The following is a 7,299-nucleotide window of genomic DNA, read 5'->3' as shown; positions in this document are numbered from 1 at the left end:
TATAAACATGAAAGATTACATTGACAATTATGAGTATCATTAAGAACAAAAGTAATAAAGATAATTAAAGGCGGAAGTTAAAAGCTTTAGTGGAAAGGTTGTCAATTATTTACAGAGAAAAATATTATAAATTTATACATCATCATTAAGAACAAAACTAATAGAAAGGCGAAAATTAAGAGCTTTAATGAAAGATTGTCAATTATTTATAGAGAGAAGTATCATAAACTTGTACAATAATTTTGAACGTTATAAACATAAAAGGTTATGTTGACAATTGTGAGTAAGAACAAAACTAAGAGGATAGAAATTGAAAAGGATACAGTAAGCGCTACAGTAAAATGAAAAAGTCATCATAACGCATAAGATATAATAGTGACAATAATTTAATGTTTTTTTTAAAAGATGTGTGTGTATGTGTATATATATATATATATATACAAAATCTAACTATACCATACTATATACAAACTCTAATAAAACTATATAAAATATCTTTTTTTTGACTTTTTTTCTCGTTTTCTCCATTTTAAATTTTCAAATATAATAGAGTGTTATCTATATTTAATTATTTTTCATGAACTAAAATATTTCAAAATTATACATTAATTTTTGGATTTTATAAACGTGAGAGATTAAATTGGCAATTCCAAAATCATTAAAAATAAAATTAATAAAGGTAGCGATTAAATGAGAAATTAAAGTTAAGAACATTATCAAATTCATGTGCATATTTTTAGATTAGCTGCCGAACCTTTAGCTATTTCTACTTCAAACTACAAAAGCATTGAAATCTAAATTAAATTCTTATCAATAAAAATTGTACTATCTTTGTTCTTCTTTGAAGGTCACTAACATAACATAGAATAAGTTAAAACAACTTAAGAATTAAACTACAACTCAAATTGATGAAAAGGAGTAAGCTAAACGAATTTTCCTTTTGATAAATTCAAAATGCATGTGTAATTAGTACTTACACATATTCTTTCATACGTGAACATTGTATTATATTGTAACTGAAAATTTCACCTTAAACAACAATGAAAAAGGAAAACAATTCTCTACTATCAACTTGAATCAAAATTTCGCATTTTCATTGATTGACTCATATTAGAAGAGATCAAGAGTAAAAATCAAATATGAAGGAGGACAGTCCAATGGATCAAACAATTCTATAACCCACGTTTTTAATCGAAATAAAAGACTCATTATAATAATTAAAATTGACATAATTATCCACCAATCATACCAATACTTTATATATATTAAAATACAAAATAGTGCATAATTTTTATATACAAAACAACACATGATTTTTATAAATCAGACAATTGATGATATTGACATAAATAGTCATCCAACAAAATGTTAACGAATATGCACAAATAAAATTATCAACAATCTAATGAGAAGTGATGATACCAAACTCCCCAAGAACCCAACAACACAAACACCAAAATCAGTCCACTAGTTTAAGAACTATGGACCCTTTTGATTACCCCTCTCGGATTCGCAAGAAGAACAAGAAAGAAAGTGATATCAAGAGTAAAACACTCTAAAAAATAGCAACAACACGTGATGAACAAGAAGAACACAAGAACACAACTTTCGGATTCAACAAGACACAAAAACAGTCCACTACGAACATACAAAGTGCAATAAGATAAAGATAGATAGATAGACCAATGAAGAGGTAATATTAACAACCCAAAAGCTTATTCCACTTTTGGACCTTTAATTATCACACACAACCTAAACCTATCTCTTACGTGACTCAAGGGAACCCAAATCCCCAAGCAATCTCCGTTTCTAAGTGATTCATCAACACAAGGATTCCACCTTGCCCAAGGATTTCACCTTGCTAAGAGGCTCTAAAAAAGGATACAAATATCATCCAAAATCTAAAAGACAAAAGACCTAACATGTTCTATTTATAGCCTAGGTTACACTTATTACACAAAATGACTAAAAAGCCCTTAATGAGCCAATACATAGGGGTGGCTTTTAAGTGGGCTCTTGGATAGCCTTGGAGTGTATAAAAGGCCTTCTTGACACTTCAAGTCTTGTCGTCTTGGTTGGGCAGCCCCCAGGCTCGAGTCTTGACGTATTGGTCCCCGATCATGATCGTACTTGTATCATCCTCCCCTTCTTGAAAAGGATTCGACCTCGAATCCGAACCTTGCAAAACAATAGAAGAGATAAAAGAACACATATTCCTCATGACATGAGGGTTAATGTTAGCACAATCAACAAAAGTATCAACCACCAATGTACATACGTCACATGCCGTGGGACTTTAGGGAATAGGATCATAGCATCTTGCCAAGGTGGCTAAAATTTCACATATACCCAAACATCCCTCTTACCCAAATACTTTCCCAAGAAAGAATCAACTAGACTCTTCTTGTAACAACAAATAGACTTGAAAACCGAGATAGGAAGTCCATACATTCCATGCACATTTAAGTCATTCCCAAAGACATCAACATCACTATGTTTCAAATGATCACAGGGATCAACTGGGTGGAGTGTCCATGGGCACGATTTTAGGACACACTTCGTTCCCTCGACACTATCACTAGTACAATCATATGTCCCCTCTATACTAGCATGGTCAATAACAAAAACAACTAGAGGGTCATCCTTAGTCAAGCGGCCAACATGTTCAAACTCACCATTTTCACACACAAGTTGGTCTTCATGACTTCCATAAGATAATGTACTATCACTTGCCACAATAGATTCAACACTAGGTGGATCAACTAGTTATCCACAATTTTAAACTGTACATTATCATCACAAAATAAAGGTACATTCGACTCACCTAAAGACAAACTATCATTCGCACTTAGTTGGTTATTAGCCTCATTTAGTAGAGTGTAAGAGTTAGTTTGATTACCTTGTAGCTCATTTGGAGCATGACCACTCACGGGAATTGGATTAGGAAAGTTTGGATGCTCTATCAAGTTATCCAACTTCTTGCAAATAGAGCTTTCCGTCCTTTCTATTCGCCCTTCCATTCTATCCATTATTATTTCTATTCTATCTATTCGGCTATTAAGATCATGTTTCATGCTCATTATGGCCGTCATCAAATCATTCATGGTCACTTCTCCCATTGCCATGGTACCTAACAAAGAATTGCTAAACAAAACATAAACAACAAGTTAATGTTAGCAAAAATCAGTCCGCACGACGTATCAAAATAGTCTGCACACTCTCAAGCTCACACTTTTGAAGTTTTCACTCTATTGGCCTCACAAGTGTTAATAACTCGCTTATACTCGAATGAGGTCTCTTGGTTCCAATTGAGGCTCGAGGACGGATTAGATTCTTATTTGAAATGACTCAAAAAATAATGTACGAACTTGAACCAAAAAAGATACTACGACTCAAAAATGAGAAAAGCACACAACAAAAGCTAAACACGAATGAACGAACACAAAGACTAACTAACAATCTAGTAGATGAGTACTAGTTTGCCAATTAGTATTGGAACCAACAAAATTGAAACTAAGGAGCAACAAAAGGAAACTATAAAATCTGAAATTTGAGCTTAAATATGTTGCGTGAATAGTAAAATGAGATGGTGTAGCAGCCACGTATTAGTCTTGGTCCCACACTAATTTTGTTGTCCAATTTCAAGTCTTGGTCAATTTTTCAATTTGGAATTTGGTGGACTTGGTTTTAGGAGGGAAATATATGTCTTGTAATATCTTTTCAAATTTAAAAGAGAAGACTTGACTTTTTGGTACTTCTCCTTAAAACATGTATCCTTGAATCATGAAAGGTTGTTGGAAAAGTGGTTGTTAAAGTCTTTGAGTGATGGGATTTGGTTGTAAAAGTCTTGAGAGGTCTTAGATTTTGAAACTTTGTCTTTCAAGACTAACACAATACACACTGTCTTTCTTCAACTTCAAAGATCAAACATCCACTTTTTTCAACAATAAATGAAGATGTGAAGAACACCAAGAACAAACCTTTTGAAAATCTTGAAGTTTTAAGGCTCAGGTTGGACACCAAACATCAACAACACATGTTCAACCTCAAATCCACAAAACAACACATGGCCAAGCTTGAACAACAACAATATAACACGGCCACAACAATGTTCACAATAACAACTTTCAACAAGTTAACTCAAGTTTAGATCTAGACTCAAAAGTGCTAGTGAACAAGAAAACTAACACTAGAAACGACAAAAAAAATAAAAACACTACTTGATCTAGACACACAACAAAAAAATCTCAGCCAAGACAACAAGAACACAATTTTTGGCCAAGAAACAAAAATGGACAGATTTCAACTTTCTAGAATTTTTCAGTTTTCAGTTTTTTTTTTTAATTTTCGTCCAAGAGAACCAAGATTGGTAGTGTAGGAACACAACCAGCCTTGCTTTGATACCAAATGATACCAAACTCCCTAAGAACACAACAACACAAACACCAAAATCAGTTCACTAGTTCAAGAACTATGGACCCTTTTGATGACCTCTCTCGGATTCGCAAGAAGAACAAGAAAGGAAGTGATACCTAGAGTAAAACACACTAAAAAAATAGAAACAACACGTGATGAACAAGATGAACACAAGAACACAACTTTCGGATTCAATAAGAACAAAAACAGTCCACTACAAAATACATAGTGCAATAATATCACACACAACCTAAACCTATCTCTTACGTGACCTCAAGAGAACCGAAATCCCCAAGCAATCTCCGTTTCTAAGCGATTCATCAACACAAGGATTCCACCTTGCCCAAGGATTCCACCTTGCTAAGAGGCTCTTAAAAAAGGCTACAAATATCATCCAAAATCTAAAAGACAAAAGACCTAACATGTTCTATTTATAGCCTAGGTTACACTTATTACACAAAATGACTAAAAAGTCCTTAATGATCCAATACATAGGGGTGGCTTTGGAGTGGGCTTTTGGTGGCCTTGGAGTGTTTAGAAGGCCTTCTTAATACTTCAAGGCTTGTCGTCTTTGTTGGGAAGCCCCCAAGGTCGAGTCTTGACGTATTGGTCCCCGATCATGATCGTACTTGTATCAAGTGAAGATCTAGAAATACTTGATAGCAACCTCTTGAGGACATCTAGGAATTTTAAACATTTTGTTATTCTCCACAAAAGTAAATAGTTGGAGAAAGGAACTGGTCTTTCTCTCTACGCAAAAATGAAACCATAAACATTTAACACGAGAAAAGAAAAAGCTTGATTTAACTAAAGGAATTCAAAGAAACAAAAGAAGGAAATTTGTTTACATCATAATGAATTTCGATAATGATGAAGTCAATACCCCCACCTAATTACTTAGGTGCGTTCTTGACTTCCTTCTCTTCTCCTTAACTACAAATATTTATGTAAACAAATCCTTCTTCTCTTCTTCTTCCTCCTTTTGAATTTCAACTGTAGCAACCAACAAATAAAAATGGTTAGAGCATAAGAATGAATACAATGAAACTGAATTAGATTAACAATAAATCAAAATAATCAGGTATTGCATAAACCAGTAATATTAATAAAATACTTGATAAATAACAACATACATATAGACAATTCATGATCGTTATTTATAGATTAGTTGAGCCATAGTGAAGGAAGTTCAAGAGACATATTTTTAAATGGAGAATATAAATAGATGGAGGTTTTTTGTAACCTATGAAATATAATTAAATAAATAAATGTGACATATCTTAAATTTCTTTAACAAAATTCTGAATTCACCACCATTCCATCTTCTCCTCTAGATTTCAATAATAAAAATCCGTTACTTTGACTATTTTAAAATTAGCCTTCATCACTGAGAGGAGACAATATAAGTAAATAAAGAACGAAGGAACGAAGAAGAGTTTCAGAGAATGCAAAAAGAGATTCAGCATTTCTTGTCTGAAACTCCAATTCACCAAACACAGGTTAAAGAACTTAAAATCAACCAAAATATAATTCTGCCAAAGAATCTTTAGTATGAAAAAAAATAATGATACACGATTAATATATACAGATTATAGATTGCGATAGATGTATCTAAAGAGACCGTAGTTGAATAGACTACCATAAGATTTGATGGCCTCTTTAATTAAAAGAGAATTATTTCAGTTTTTTTTTTCAAAAAAAAAAAATAATAAGCCTTTATTAAAAATAATTAATTAGAAAAGTTGTAGCACCTGAAAAGGAATAAAATTATGAAACGTAGATTGTTAGCCTGTTAGGTGGGGATGATTCAAGCTAAGCTTTACAACGTTTTGATTGCTGGAATACGTTTAGTTGGGATTTTATTATGCTTTATTCATTAGTTAGTACAAATAATAATATAATGATAAAGAAAAAAATTTTTAAAAATCACAAAAAAGATAAATACGATTTCAGACTTTAGAGAGCGCATATATATGTGTGTAGATAGGTAGGTTTTAAATCTCAATTGGGTGTTTTTGAACAAAATCATAATCATACTTTAGTGTACTTTTTCTTTCTTCCATCCATAGCTTTTAAGAACAACGTTAGTAAATCACTTGAGTATTCTAAAGTTTCTTTCAACTTCAAATCTTATGCTTCATTGTATAACACTAAATTTGTTCAACCACATATTATACCTTTATTTCACATATAATTATTATTAACCTCTACAAGGTACAGTTATTATATAAAAAAACCAATAGAAGAGGAAGAGAGGGAGGTATTAGTTAATAGAATTTTGCTTGGCCAGTTCAAATCCATGCTTCTTGTTCAAGTTGCATGCATCTCAGAATGATTTTGCCTGGGATTTTCAGCTCGTATATTTAGTTTTGAGGAAAAAAATCTATTATCAATTTAATAAATTCAGATCAATTAATTATTATATTCAATTTCACGAATTTCTCTACTATATTCTATAAATTATAAAATTTCATGAAAAAAATAAATCACTTGTTTCTCTTCTAGCAAAAGCATTTTTATCCTTGGTCATTAAATTACCTGATGACAATATAGAAAGAAATATGTATTAAGATTTTATGAGTGTAATAAATTTTTCTTACAAACTTTAAATCATAAACACTAAAAAAGGAATATATTTATTTTCTTTAAAAATTTCTTATAGTAGTGACATTCTAATCATCCTGACCGAAATTTATATGCAAAAGTGTTGGAGCACATAGCTGTAACAAAAAAAATATTAGAAGAAACTTATAACTCAATATTAAATAAAAAACAAAACTCAAGATTCACTCAATCTTCATGAAAAATGTATAAAAGATGCTTGCCCAATTGTACTCAAATTTATATGAAACACTTGATGGAATATCAAAAGACGTGAATAAG

Source organism: Capsicum annuum, chromosome 10 (genome assembly GCF_002878395.1).
Source record: "Capsicum annuum cultivar UCD-10X-F1 chromosome 10, UCD10Xv1.1, whole genome shotgun sequence".
NCBI classification, from domain to species: Eukaryota; Viridiplantae; Streptophyta; class Magnoliopsida; order Solanales; family Solanaceae; genus Capsicum; species Capsicum annuum.
Note: the sequence above shows the minus strand (reverse complement) of the source record.